Here is a 15,635-nt window from a genome sequence, read left to right as displayed (position 1 = left end):
CCATGATCAGTGTCTTCCTTTTCACTGGATTCGTCAACTGAAAGAATGGCGGGCTCTTATACCGTGAGGGCGTGCACTGAAACAGCTGTAATTTCCCACACTAACAATGGCTATGCTTGGCTTCCTTGGCTTATATCACCCTCACTGTTACTCTAAAGAAGTGTTTATGTTTTCTCTTCCAACTTTATCACCTCCTTTCTCCACACATAATCCCCAGTGAGGCCTTCATCTCCATCATTCTAGTGAAGACACTCTTCAACAACAGCCACCACCACAACTCTGCCTCATCCAACCCAAATAGATATTCAAAACCCTGACCTTACTTGACCTTTTGGTGACTTTTGACCCGGATGACCACGTTTCTTTTTGAACCGTCTAATATTTTGCTAGGCCATCACAGACTCTGAGTTCTATTGCATCTCACCGTCGTCAGGTTTCCCATTCTCTGCCTCTAGCCAGAAAGTGGGAAGGCTTCAGCACCGGTCCTTGGCCTTTCACCTGTTCTCTCCCTGGGTGGAGAGATCTCAAAGGATGCAATGGTGTAGATGCTGTATAAGGACAAGGACTTCGGAACACACATCTCCAGTCCCTGCTTCTCAGCTCACCTCCAGAATGGTGTGGTCAATGGACAATGTACCTCTTGAAGGACTAGAAGAGACTCTGAGCAGTGCCGACTCAGAAATATCGATTTTTGCCTCCACAGAATTATTGACCTTTGAAGTTCCTCCCTACAGCATGCTCCTTTCCCATCAGCACTTCCTTCCTCGTCATATCCAGTCTAGTCTACAGGTTCTTTCATCACAGTACGTTAGAATCCTGTCACATCTTTCCACATTTACAGCCACGACCTTACCACCTCTACCCCAGCCTCTCATTCTTCACTGAGCTTTGCCTTTACAGCCTCAGTGGCCTCTCTCTGATTGCGTTTCCTTCGCTTCCATGCTTTACTCTCAAATAATGAACTCCAAAAACAAACGTATCATTCTCCTGCTTAAAACCCTATAATAGTTTTTCAGCACAGAACCAATAAAACCCAAATTCATTACCGTGATGTATGTTTGCTTTGGACAGGGTTTCCTGTACCCCAGGCTAGCCTCAAACTATAGTCAAGAATAATCTTGAACTTTCGATCCTCCTGCTTCTACCATCTGAATGAGGAGATTACAGCTGCATACTACCACACCCAATTTACCTGGTACTTGGGATAGAACTGGGCTTCAGGAATGTTGGCAAATGAGCTACCCCCACCCCTTGGCACCCCTTTCTGGTCTTTATACTCTGATCCAGGGTACTTCTTCAGCATTCTTTTCACTCTCCTCCAAGCTGAGGACACTATTCTGTTCCTGCTCTGGGGGTCTTCATCCTGCTCTTCCCTCTGCGAAAACACCCATCACTCACTGTGGCTTTGCCTGAATGCATCCTTTTCATCACTCAGGGTTCTCTTCCCTGTTGCTCTTCAAAGGGGTTTTCTGCATAACTCTCTCTGAAGTGTGGCAGCTCTTCACTCTCCAACTTAGCAGTTTTCAACCAGGAGAGATTTTTTTTTTTTTTTTTTTTGCCTCCCAACGGATCTTTTCACAAGGTTAGAGTCATTTGGGGTTATCATGACCAGGAAGTGTGTTTAGCACTAGTGAATGGAGGCCAAAAACACTGCTAAACATTTATGACATGCAGAGCAGCCCCTTGTAGGGAAGATTTATCTGGACACCATAAATGTCAATTGGACTGACGCAGAGAGGCATGCACGGCTGCTTTATTACCATCTCTTCACTGACCAGCACAGTGAGCACTAACATTTATTTCCAATTTACATGCATTATACACTGTTCAAGGTTTTTAGATATGCTACTCTCATTAACCTTCACATATCTACAACAGTAAGAGGAAGGTCTTATTTTCTGTGTTACACTGATAATACTGGGATATGAAAAGGTGAAATGTCTTTCTCTAGGTCATGCTGGAGGGCTGTGATTTGAGTCCAGACTGTCTGGCTCGGCTCCTTTCACCCTTATATTATAGGGCCGTGAAATTACATTTTTCCTATATATTATTTGTCTTTCCTCTCTACTGTATAATCTCCACGAGGAGAGTGGATTTGTTGGTGTTGTTTACCCCTCCTTTATCCTCTCTGTCTAGACGTGTAAGCTATCAAAAAATCTTGAATAATGAACCATTCTGCATGTCTTCCCTGCCTCACTTCATAGGATTTTCTTGTATAAAGGCCACTTTCAATTAATGATGTCCTTTCTACTGCTGAGGAATTCTGTTCTCTGTCTCTCTGACTTGGCCCACCCTCTCTTAGGTCTGGTTTGTCCATCTTAATGTTTTCATCAATACTATACCACTTTGCCACCCTGGCCTCAAATCCTACATAATACATTTTAGGTCAATAGATCTGCACTGTAGTTCTCAAAGAGCACTACTTTAGGAGGCCCAAATCCAGTTATGTATTTTAAACAGAGAAAAACAAGACTCAGATAAACTAAGCAGGACAATGATAAAAATTCAATTTTATCTTGAGAATTTTCATAAGATGCTAATTATAATGCTAGTGGAAAAAGAGAATTTGTGGAACTTCTTTGCAAAGAAAGCCCTCCATCCCTTACTCAGGTAAGCTTTTTGTCTCTTCCTTAATTAGTGTAGAACTTCCACTTAGGCCAGCACCCCATCTCATATCTTCTTTATTTCTTTAAAATTTATTTTATGTAGATTGGATGGGTGCCTTACTTGCATGTATGTATGTGCATTTTGTGCATGCAGTACACACAGAGGCAAGAAGAGGACATCAGATACCCTGAAAGTGGAGTTACAGACAGTTGTGAGCTGCCATATGTATGCTGGGGATTCAAACTAGATCCTCTGGAAGAGCTATGTCTTAGTCACTGTTCTATTGCTGTTAATAGGCAGCATGACCAAGTCAACCTTTATAAAAGAGAGCACTTAACTGGGGGCTACATACAGTTTCAGAGGCTTAGTCCATTCTCATCATGGCAGAGAACATGGCAGCAGGCAGGCGTGGTGCTGGAGTGGTAGATGAGATCTACAGCCTGATGTGCAAACAAAGAGAGAGAGAAAGAGACAGAGACAGAAACAAACAGAGAGACAGAAACACACACAGAGACAGACAGAGAGATGGAGACAGAGATAGACAAAGAGACAGAGACAGACAGAGAGACAAAAGGAAAGACAGAGATAGAGCCTAGACCTGGCATGGCCTTTTTTGGAACTTCAAAGCCCACCTCCAGTGACATACTTCCTCCAACAAGGCCATACCTACTCCAAAAAGGCCACATCTATATGAGCCTATGATGCCATTCTTAGTCAATCCAACACAAGCCACCAGGGCTCTCAACCTCTGAGCCATCTCTCTAGTCCCTATTTCACAGTTTCTTTATTCCTAGCCCTCAGGCCAATGTGTCCTGGTGCTCTTATCTCTTAAATATAACAGTTTCTCTTTCCTGTTGTTGTTTGTGGAGTTAGAACTCCTTGATTACTTGTTTGTGTGTTGTGTTGCTTTTGAGTTGGGGTTTCATTCTGTATTCCAGGCTTGCCTCTAATTCTGGGACTAGAATGAGAGTGCAAGGATGACAGGCATTAGCCACCACTCCCAACCCTTCCTTTGTTCCGGCAACATTATGTAGGTGGTTCCTTGCCCTTAGTTCATTTGTGATACAGACAGGGGAAAAGATACTGTTTGCTTTCATCTTGAGTCTTCCATTGTGATACAAACTGGTTTCCTGGTTTATTGCTGGAGAGAAAACGTCACAATTCTTCAAACTGCCCAATGTGTTTCTGGGAATGTAATAATAATAATAATAATAATAATAATAATAATAATAATAATAATAATAATAAGGCTGGGAATGTGGTTTTAATGTGAAACGTCCCTCCCAGGCTCCCATTTTGAATACTTGTTTCCTCAGCAGGTGGCATTATGATGGGAAGCTTGGAGACCTTTAGGAGCTGTGGCCTGCCTGGTGGAAATGGGTTGTTAGGATGGAGCTTGATGATTTTCATCCAGGCCCCAGTTCTAGCCTTGCCGTCTGCCTTCCAGGCCATTTCTGTGTGAACAGCATCTGCTACATGCCCCTGCCACCATGCTGATGCCACCCTGATGGGCTCCAATTCCCTGAGACTTGGAACCCAAATAAATCTCCACTCCCTATATTGTTGAATCTAAGTGATTTGGTCATAGTCATGCAACAGAAACTAATACAGGTGACTTATTCCCTAGATGATGATCAGAATGTTGTATATTTAATAATCAGGGCAAGAGAAGGGCAAATGAGCGATTAATCTGCGTGGCATCATTTGTATTTTCTATAATGTAAGTGGTTTAATTCAACACTTGGTAAGAGTGGTCAGTGTTTCAACAGTTATCTGTGTGGAACAAATGCATGTAGATTAGGTCTAGCTTACATCATGAGAACCTGGTTCCATTGGGCCTGGTCCCTGGCAGAACACTTCTTTCTCACTCTCCTGCACTATGCACTCCAGTTTGTAGTTCTGGTCCTCTGCATCTTGGAAGCCAGGTGTCTGGATAGAAACTACCTTTTCACTGCTTTTATCAAAAGAATATCCACTTGCTTCCTGACAGATTTTAGAGCCTGACTAATGATTCAGAGGTCCCAGGAAGAACCTTGGGGTGTGTGGCAGGTATTAGATGTGTCCCAGGCATCAGCATTTCATCTCTCTTGCTCCCCTTGCCTCACAAGTTCAGAGCAGCACTTGTGGTGTTTCTAGGAGAATTATTTCGCTCAGAGACCACCACTTCAACACATCCAGAGCAGATGTAGCTAGAGAGGCTCTCTGGATTCTTTAAGTTCACAATGTGGACAAGCCTCATAGTGATTTAGAACATGATATTCAATAAAATGATAAATTTCTTCCCTTTGGAGTAACTGATACTTGAAAAGAAAAGATGTGTTCTTTATAATGGAAGGGTCTTTGCAGTTCTCCTTAACCAAAAGCCAAACATGGCCCCAGTGAAGTCTGGCATTATGGAATGGGTCCTTCAGATGTGAGGCCACAAACAGCCCCACTTGGGATGCATTCTTCTAAATATGTAAACAATGTCTGCTCAAGCTACAAGAAATAACATCCATTTAGTAGGTTAAAAGGGAATGAATAAATAACGATGTAAACATTCTGATAATGAAACAAATGTGTAAGTCCTGGTTGCAAGAAGTGTTAGTGGACAAAAGTGAGTGGCCTGGTGGAGGGATAGGGAAGCTTATGTTCCCACTAGACACAACAGCATTCAGAAGAGCTTGGGACGGGAAATGTTTGGCAGCTCAAGCAGTTCAAAATATGTGCAATATAGAACAAGGGTGTAGAGACCTAATAGCCAGCTTCTATATTGAGAGATAACCCAGAAAGACAAATTAATCCATGAGGAGAATTGGAGTCTGTTCTGAGCATATACGGTGATCTAAGCAAAATTTAGGAAAGTTGTTAACTTGAGTAGATGTGTCTTTGAAGTTGATATTATGTAGATCCTGGCAGAGGCGGGCCTAGAGATCTGTTATTGCCATAACTATGACAGAACAAAGCACAATACATTGCCCCAATGATTTTCCCACTGTTGTTGTAAATGCTATGACCAAAAGAGAAAAGGGTTCATTTGGCTTACAGGTTACAGTCCATCATAGAAGAGAGCTGAGGCACGAACCTGGAGGCAGGGACTGAAGCAGAGATCATGGAGAGAGACCACAGGTGGAGATGGTGAGGCACACCCCTTACTGACTTGCTTCCTGCATCTAGCCTACCTGCCCAAGAGTGCTACCTCCAATAGTGGGCTCGTATCACCTCCAGCAATTAGCAATAATAAAAGTGCTCACAGATGTGCCTACAGGCCAACCTAACAGGTGCAATCCCTCAATTGATATTACTTTTCCTAGGTGTGTCAAATCTACAACCCAAAAAAAGCCATCACATAGTGGAAACATTGGGGGAAATGGGTTGAAAAGAGCAATAAACCCACATATTTTTTCTAAATGTTGTTATCTGAAAATACACAAGGCATACAACTTGAAATCTAAGTTAGATATGGATATGGACTACAGAAGAATTGCTATATGGCATTCCTAGAGCAGTAATGTTTCAAAACATTTTAATTTGGTAGATGGTTTTCTGATCAAAATATCAGCAAAGGGAATATAATAAAGATCAAAATAAAGAAAGACGTAGAACAGCATTGCATCTCCCTAGCCACTGGATGTCTTCTTAAATAACACACTCATTCTTTCAAAACATGTATCAATGGAATAGATTCACTAGGCACTTGTTAACCAAATTTTGTAGCTAGGACATATATTAGTTACAGCATAGACTTTTCAAATTTAGAATATCAAGAAAACTTGCAGTTAGCATATTATCTCTTGAAATGGATGACACATTTACTTTAATTACATAAAATAGAAAATTATAGCTTACTAGATTTGCCCTCAAGTCTAGAAATAATCCTTTATCAATAACTGTATGTTTGTCCAATGCACAGTGGTTAGCCTTGTAATCATAAACATACAAACAATAAAAACAGACTCAGCAGAATATATATATATTATATATATGTATATGTATATATAAACTGTGTGTATATATATATATATATATATATATATGGTGTATATAGAAAATATAGTTAAAAGAAAAAGGTTCTCAACTTGAAAGTGGGTAATGGGAGGGATGTGAAGGAAGGCAAGTGGGAGGGGCTGGAGGAAGGAAAGGGTGGGGCAGAAGTAATAAAATTCTATTTCAATTAAAAATATTTTACAAAAATAACTGGTTTTGAATGGAAAAGTCAGACCCTTCTCCCTGGACATTGGACAGACTGATAGCTTGTAACTTGGCATTCTGATGTTTAAATGCCACAGACCCAGGATAAATATTGGCCAAAGGGTGAAGGGGGGGGCTTTGTCTCTTAGGATCATGGTCTTAGCATTTATAGCTTCTCCTTTTTTCAGCTCTGTTTCTGTCCTTTCCCCTCTCACCTCCTCCTGAACACTGCCACCTGAGCATACGGTTAGATTTCAGTAAGAACAGTAACTCCCCTGCTGTGGTCATGGGATACTTCAGAGCCCTGACCACAGGTAAGGAAATCTCCCAGTTCTCAATTCACTTAACCTGGAATGGAAAGGTTTCGTTTCTTCTAGTTTCTGAATTGTCTTTGCTCTTGAGTTTCTTAATTTGCCTCTAATTTCAAACTCTGGAGGTGACATCAGACGGTTCTCTACCAAAGTCACATATTCAACTTTTTCTTGCCCAGGCTAGAAAGGCACACCACAGTAGAGTGATAAAAGGTGTAGACATTATTAGCCAGGTCTTCCAGGTTCCAACCACATGATCTGAAACAAGTCCAAGTGTGCTGCTTCTGATGGCTCATCTGCAGAATGGGATTCACAAAACCCCTTTCTTCTGAGTTTTTAAAAGTTTAATTGAGTGTAATACACTTAGAACATGGCCCAGCACAGAGCAAGTTCTATCTAAAGATGTGATTGTTAATTTGAGTGTGACTGGCTCTTTTCTATTCTTTACATCATCATCATCATCATCACCATCACCATCATCATCACCATCATCATCATCATCACCATCATCATCATCATCATCATCATCACCATCATCACCATCATCATCATCACCATCATCATCATCACCATCACCATCACCATCATCATCATCATCACCATCATCATCATCATCACCATCATCATCATCATCACCATCATCATCATCACCATCATCATCATCACCATCATTATCACCATCATCATCATCACCATCATCATCATCACCATCATCATCACCATCATCATCACCATCATCATCATCATCACAATCATCATCATCACCATCATCATCATCACCATCATCATCATCACCATCATCATCACCATCATCATCATCACCATCATCATCATCATCACCATCATCATCACAATCATCATCACCATCATCATCATCATCACAATCATCATCACCATCATCATCATCATCACCATCATCATCACAATCATCATCATCACCATCATCATCATCATCACCATCATCATCACAATCATCATCATCACCATCATCATCACAATCATCATCATCACCATCATCACCATCATCATCATATTTTTCATTATTTAAAACAATTTTCAAATCAGAATGCATTTTGAATATATTCCTCCCCTCGTCCAAGGCCTCCAGGTCCTCTCCCCCACCTTCCCACCCAACTTTAAGTTCTCTCTCAAAAAAGAAATAAAAAAGCCAACACAACAACAAAAAACCCCAAACCAAGAAAATAAAATAAAACCACATCCCCCCTCAAAAGTCACCTAATTATAACTAAATAAAAGTACCTAAAAAAAACCCCGTGGAGTCCAATTATATGGTTGATATACCTAGTGTCACTCTATTAGAGAAAACTGATTTTCCCTCTGCCAGTGGATAGAAGTGATGGCTCAGTTGTTACCTTTACCCCAGTGGCTAGGTTTTCACTCATTCATTCATTTTAATATATACATGTATACATATTAATGTTATATATATATATATATATATATAACAAATTAAATATAATGAGATAAAACAAAAACAATCACATCAAAGTAGAGCAAGACAAGAATCAGAGACCCACTTGTTCTCACATTCTGGAATCCCATAAAAACACAGAACTGGAAGCCATGTCATATATACAGAGGACCCGATGCAAACCTGTGAAGACCTTGTGCATGATGCTTCAGGCAGTTCTTTTCCACCTCAGCTGATTCCTGGGGAATTAAACCTTATGCTCAATGCATTCTAGCCTCTTCCTACACATGTTCCTTAATGTAGCTTTTCTGTTATTTTATGTTTCTTATCAGACTGACTATATTTGTCTGAATTTGTCCAGTCTCCATTAGAGCATTACAGTTTTTAAGGTTTCCCTCTGCCTCTGTTTTTCTTTGCTTATAAAGTATTTTTTCTATAGTTCATGGACTTTGTTCTCTCCTTAAATGGTTTCTGTATTAGGAAACTGTGTCGTGTTGTTAATATGCATTAGTCTGTCATCTCTGTCTTTTCCATTAATTCACTCATTCTTTATTCATCATTCCATCTCTGATAACCACATTTCTCTATCCTCCAGTAGTTCCAGATGTAGTAGGGAAGATGTTGTGATGCACACACAATGATTTTTCAATATTTAATTAGGTAACATGTACCAAGCCTACCTGACACATGGTATTATCACACATGGGACAGGCTCTTTTCATTTATAAAGAACACCACTGCCAGGTGTGGGTGTGCACACCTATAGTCCTAATATGAGAAGCTGAGACAGGGGATTGCTTTGAGTTCATGGCCTGCCTGGAATACATAGTAAATTCAAGGCTAGCCAGGGCTATACAAAAAGACCCCATTTCAAAAGAAATAATACATAGTCATCTGACAAGAGATGTGGGAGTCTAAACAAAGACAATGGGAACTTCAAAGAAAATGCTGGATTTCAGACTCATTTGGGAATTGAAATGACAATGTCATCATTATCAAAATGCTCACTGGCATTTTTCTCATGAAACCTGAGTTGTCTATGTTCTGACATGCCCTGTGATGACCAGAGAAGGGAGAGGAAGGATCCAGACATTTTCCTACAAAAGGTAATTGGTTCTGACCAGAGTATCTTGAGAATGAGGTTTGTACAGTCTACTTTGATAGAGACTTTGGAGGTAACCTCAGCTCTGACAAATGAAATGGAAGTGGACCTAGAGTAGGTTATGGCTTTGTCAAAGGTAGTGAAGGTAGTGAGCGGCCAGAGTGACTGACAGAAGTCTATTCCTGTACAGGATGAAGATGGTAAAGCAACTTTTTTACAAGTTACTTTGAAGGGACTGTTGAGTCCATTCAAATATCTATTTAGTGCCTGAATGTCAAAGAAGGTCCTCTCAGAAGTGGGGAAGGGGTAGTACTCATTTTTGAAAATGCATCTTTGGAGCCAGAATAAATAGAAATCTCTATGGGGTACTCTGTATGTGTGTGTATGTGTGTGCATATGTGTGTATGTGTGTGTATATATGTGTGTGTATGTGTGTGTGTGCATGTGTGTATGTGTGTGTATTGTGTGTATGTATGTATATGTATTGTGTGTGTGTTTGTGTGTGTGTGTGTGTGTGTGTGTGTGTGTGTGTATACATGAAGGTCAGAGCACAGCCTTAGATGTCACTCATCAGGAGCTGCCCACCTTGTTTTCTGAGGCAATGTCTGTCATTGGCCTGGGGTTTCAAATTCATCTAGCCCGGCTGGACAATGAGCTCCAGGGATCTACCTGTTCCTACTTCTCAGTGCTAACTTTACAAAAAGCATGTTCCACCCTGACAAGGTCCTGTGTGTGTGTGTGTGTGTGTGTGTTGTGCTGATGGAACTCAGGTGTTCACACCTGAGTTTATAAACAAGCCAGTCTCCTGATCTCAATACTTGTAATCTTTCATATATATCTTTACTTGTTGAGGGTCTTTTTTATTAACATAGCCTATTTTTTTTCCTCTAAAAATAACTTGAACAGGCTTTTGAGAGACACTTGAGGTACTGCGTCATGACCCGTGTCAACCGTGGGTGACCATCTCTGTTCTATGGTGCTGGGTAACAGGAATGTGAGTGTCTCTGTGGACTGAATATAAATGGAACAGAATCCCAGATGCTCCACAAAGAAGCTGAACATCCACCTGGTGAACCTATTGAGCTATTTCCTTTGTGTCTGCGGGGAGGAAGATACCATTGATAGTGTTTACAGCAGGGAGGGAAGGAAGGAGTCCTAGGCTGACTGACTCACAGGTCATAAACCCAGATTCTACCTTCAAATGATCCCTCACTGACATCATCCTTAACAAAACAAGACCAGCTTTGGTAGCACTCCAAGAGAAGAGCTTCATTGTTTTCCACGACCTGCCCAAAAGGGATTTTGTAACTGGTTGTTGCTGGTTCTTCACAGGTATGTGCATCACGTCACCTCTTTGGACATATTAGATGAACACTCACTTGGCTTGGTCCACAGTCTATACAAAGATTTGAGGGGGAGACACAAGTGGATTCAAGTACTTATAAGGGATGGAGAAGGGCTACTTATAGAAAGCTTGCAAATACCTTTATATATTCTCTGGTTGATCACCATGATTTCTGCTGGAGGCCCTTCATTTGACTCCAGAGATTCAACTTACTGCCCAGTTAATGCTGCAACTTGTTCTCTCCACCACTGTTCGAAGCTAACCTCCACCTTTTAGGGGGTAACAAACACTCTGATATCCCTTTGACCTGGTCTTAGCAACCCTTTCCTCCTGCCTCTGCTTTCTGAGTACTGAGAAAATGGCCATACACCATCATGCCTGGCTCATACACATGCTTTATTGTCAGGTTCCTTTATCCTTATGTTACTTTGGTAGGTGGCAGTTCAATGTGAATGTAGCAGTGTACATTCTGAGAAAGGAATGATGTTAATGCCTTAAATAAAATATAGTATATCCTAAGTCACAGTGGTAAATTTGAAGGCATATGCTATCTTTTTCTTGGAAGAACTCCAATCTGGTAAGGAAATAAAAATTATAAAAGTAAGGTAGACAGGTTGTCATAACTGCTAGAAGAGCAAAAGCTAATAGTTTTTCATGGTGTTCCTTCATTCAAAGTCTTTTGCATTGCAGTGGGATTAGAGATTTAGTATCCAATCAGAATGAGGCCTTCTCTAAATCAGATTACTCCCAAAGATGAGGGAGTAAGTAGAATTAGTTTGAAGTTGGATATGATGAAAGAGGCATACAGGAGTGACCCTGAAAATGGAGAGGTGGAGAGATACCCAAGTTTGAAGGTCATCCTTGCTGTGGGACCATTTTGATCTCTGTTGTAACTGGAGTCTAGAGGACCAGAGCTAATTTTCATGGGTGCTGTTCTTCACAGTGTTCCTTTACATGCCCTTTGACAAAAGTTGGTATAACAACAAAACTAAAATTTTGCTTTGTCTCTTAAAGTTAAGTTTTTTTTTTCCTTGAGTTATTCCCTCTCCAGCAAGTGGTCAGTTCCTGCTACCAACATCATAGGTAACCAAGAGGGAAAACCAAAAGAAAACACATGTATGCCATGCTTCTCTCCATCATTGCTGCCTACTGGGATTTTGATGTCATTTTGGAACCTCATCCCAACAGTACGCTGAGAGTTAAGCAGGTCCCTCTGTCGGCATTTATTGATATCTCAGCATCATGGAACGTGTTTCCCACACTCTTTACTCTTCAGTTAGCTCTTCTTTTCAAGAGTACCCTTTGGGCCTAGTGTTCCCACCGTTCCTTCCTAAAACTTGGCCATCTAACTCTGCATTGCTTCCTAGGCACCTGCTCTCAGGTCTTTACAGAACAGAACCAGGTAATAACAACTTACTGTGTTCTTCCCGAGGCGATTTGCATTGAGATAGGACCCGAGGGCATCCAACTGAAAATAATGTTCTCAGAAGGTAGAAGTTTGGTGTTATAGAAGAGATGCAAGAGACGAGGGGAGAGTGGGGACAGATATAGAGACGCTACAGGCTTTTCTAAGGTTTCCACTGGAATAAGTCCCTCTTCTAAGAGAGTTCTTTTATAATAATTTTTTAGTTTTTGAAATTGTAATGAAATTAGATCATTTCCTCCCTTCTCTTTCCTCCCTCCCTCTAACCCCTCCTGTGCACCCCCTTTGGCCTCTTTCACACTCGTGGCCCCTTTTGCTATACATATACACAGATGCATAGACTCCTTAATATGTAAATACAGCCTGCTCAGTCCATATAATGTTGCCTGTATGTATATGATCTCACAGCTGACTGCTTGGTATTGGATAAACAATTAGGGTACTCTTTCCTGGGGAATACATTTCTCGGACTCTAACATAGAAGGAGAAGTTTGAGGGTTCTCGAAGAAAGAATTTGTCAGTGTCAGTGAATGACAGTCAATCTGCTCTCAGATTCTCATAATAATGCCTTGATTTTGTTTACGAGAACTAGGTATTATTATGTGGGTTTCTTATAATTCTCATAAGTCAGTCAAGTAGGCCTGATACCCCTAGTTTGCACCAGAAGTGGGATTTTCTGGTGTTAAGACCAGACCTCTAGTTCCACACCTCTAGTGCCTCTTGGGAAATGCCATGTCCTTGGCTTTTATACTGTTTCCTGCTGCCCTGAATGCTTCATCAACACCGACTTTATTTCTCCAGGATTACCTCCTGCTTTTCTTTTCCATTTTCCCATTAACAGAAACAGACTTACACCATCTTAAATACAACTTTACAAGTCAAGTACAAGATGCTGTCCTTATGTGATCTCATGTGCTACCAGATACCAGGTCCTAGACTCCATTGTCATTTATCAAAGTTGTTAGTGGACTCCATGTGGTCATCTAGTTAATTGTTTACTTTCTCAAAACCAATGTCCTTTGAAAACAGTGAGAAATAAGATTTTTCCCACATAGGAAAAAATACTCTTAATTTATTTTATAGCTGATTTTTGAATGTTATAAATTGAGTCTAAATTTTATGTTCTTATCATTAATATATTATATGGTTTATGATTATTAAGCAATGATTTAAAAAAATATTGGCTCTAAATACTGGTTTGACTTGATTGCCATACTCGATAAGTAGAATCATTCATATTTGAATAGAGAAACCCAAAATGCCAAAGTCTGTCATAGTAACATAATTGATAATATTGAAGAGGTAAATAAACTTAGTTCCACAGACAATAATTAAATGAATAAAAAGTAACAAAATGCCACTGGATTTGGAAATTTAGAAACTCTATTAATGCTTTAACATCTAAAAGCAAAAACTTTAAAAATTAACTGCCCAAATAATCTGCACTGCTTCCACAAAAAGTCAGTCCTGGCAATTTGCTATGAAGATTACATTGTCCGTGTGTCATACTTTTTGGGGACAACTACAGGAAGCAGTATAGCAATCCCCGGCGTTGGTGTCCAGTCTCTGCAAAAACAGATTCTATCTACTTCTTTCTCTCAGGCCACCATTCACAACCCACTGATGCATGACTTCAAATGTCCCACAGAGGATGACACACAGCTTAGCCAGTGAAACCTTCCATATGATCAATAATTTAACATCTTAGGTTTAAGTTAAGTACCATGTAATATATAGGACAAATAATTGTGTGAGTTTAAATACAGGGGATACCATGGAAGTTCCTGTGTTATCTATTTTTGCTAACAAAACTGGTGGACAAGAGACAAAAGACACTCTTAGAAATAAATGCTCTGTGAAGCAATCCCATGCCTCACCTAATGCATATGTTTCTCAGAGATCTTTTGTTACTCTGGAGCATATTGAATTATCCTTCCAATTACCTTGGCAACTAAAACAAGGACCCCCCTCATACGCTGATGACTTTTAGATGATTGCATTAGCTGCCAGAAGCAGATAATAATTAGAGTATTTTAATTATTAAGCAGGATTGAGAAGTAGCTTTTTTTTTCTAAATAACCTTGTATCTTAATCACAGAGGAATCCAATTACCAGCTAGATTCTTTCTCTCTGTTTGATCAGCAGTTTGGAGCTTTTTGTCTCTAAGGCTGGTAGATAATTACAGAAACCACAACAACCTTGAAGACACGTAGCCCCCATCCTTCCCCTTGTGCGTTCTTAGTTATGAATGTAGCAGAATGTGATGATTGAAAGCAGCATTATTAACCAGCTTACCTTGAGAACAATGGCAACATTAACAAAGGGGCTGTTCTAATAAAGGGTCTGTGTGCAGCGCAGCCCGCTGAAGCAATGGCAAGTGTCCCTTTATTCTGCCTAGCCCTGGCTCAGCTAGAGGCTAACCCATTTTAAAGCAGGCATTAGCTGGAGAAGGAACAAAGCATTACTAGAAAGCAGAAAGCCTCCCCAGCACCAGCCTGTCCACTTCTTAAAAATCCTAGGGGCTCAATGGAAAAGAACCGGTACCTTCAAGTGAGAACATTCCAGCACAGGAGCGTTGTCTTGGGGGCTGCTGTGCAGAATGAGTTGCTTGGGCATCTACCCGTTTCTTCTTAGACACGGGGCTGCTCGGTGCCTACAGCCAACATGAGAAGCCTTTGCAACATATGTGCGATGTTCATCCCGCAACTGAAGGAGACTAAGCAGCTGGGCTTGGTGCTGCTCGCCTGCAGGCGGTGGATCTTTAGACTCTCCGCGTCTGATTGGCTGCTTCCTAGCCTCACTGCACTCCTCTGCCTTAACCTTTGGCTATGCTCAATATATTTTCCCTAGGGACAGAGTCAGAGAATTGCCCATTAGGGAATCCGTGCCAGGTTAAATTGAGCCGCTTTAAAGAAGCAGTGACACATTTCTCCATGGTTGTGTCTACGCTTAATTTTTCCAGCTTTCCAGGTAACCCACCTACCTAGGAGGTGGATATAATTTAACGGGAGCGGTTTTGTGTTTCCTCCCTGAAAATGCCACGAGTCTTACACCTGCATCACACACCCTGAAGTGATCAGGCGGCTCTTTGCAGTGCAGCTTGTCTGGATAATCAAGCTGAAATCCAAACAGATGGGGATGACAGAAAATATTAAGAAGGTTATTAAAAAAAATGCCGAGAGATGCAGGTGGATAACTCTACAGAAGCCATCTCGAGAAAGTGATATGAGTCATTTACACAAAAG

The 15,635-nt window shown here is 40.7% G+C and overlaps 1 protein-coding gene across 5 annotated transcripts in view; it reads right to left on the bottom strand.

Moving 5' to 3' along the window:
- Sorbs2 (sorbin and SH3 domain containing 2) overlaps positions 1-15,149 on the bottom strand; it is a 316,642-nt gene extending 301,493 nt beyond the window's left edge. For all 5 annotated transcript variants that reach the window (XM_052752150.1, XM_052752149.1, XM_052752154.1 and 2 more), the window contains exon 1: positions 14,935-15,149. The gene's annotated coding sequence lies outside the window, so the exon portion shown is untranslated. The remainder of the gene's footprint in view (positions 1-14,934) is intronic.
- Positions 15,150-15,635: the final 486 nt, after the last annotated feature.

The sequence above is a fragment of the Peromyscus californicus genome, unplaced genomic scaffold (assembly GCF_007827085.1).
Source record: "Peromyscus californicus insignis strain IS unplaced genomic scaffold, ASM782708v3 Scaffold_23__1_contigs__length_62951481, whole genome shotgun sequence".
In the NCBI taxonomy this organism is placed as follows: Eukaryota; Metazoa; Chordata; class Mammalia; order Rodentia; family Cricetidae; genus Peromyscus; species Peromyscus californicus.
The sequence above is the reverse complement of the archived record's forward strand: the minus strand, read 5'-3'. Positions and strand labels throughout refer to the sequence as shown.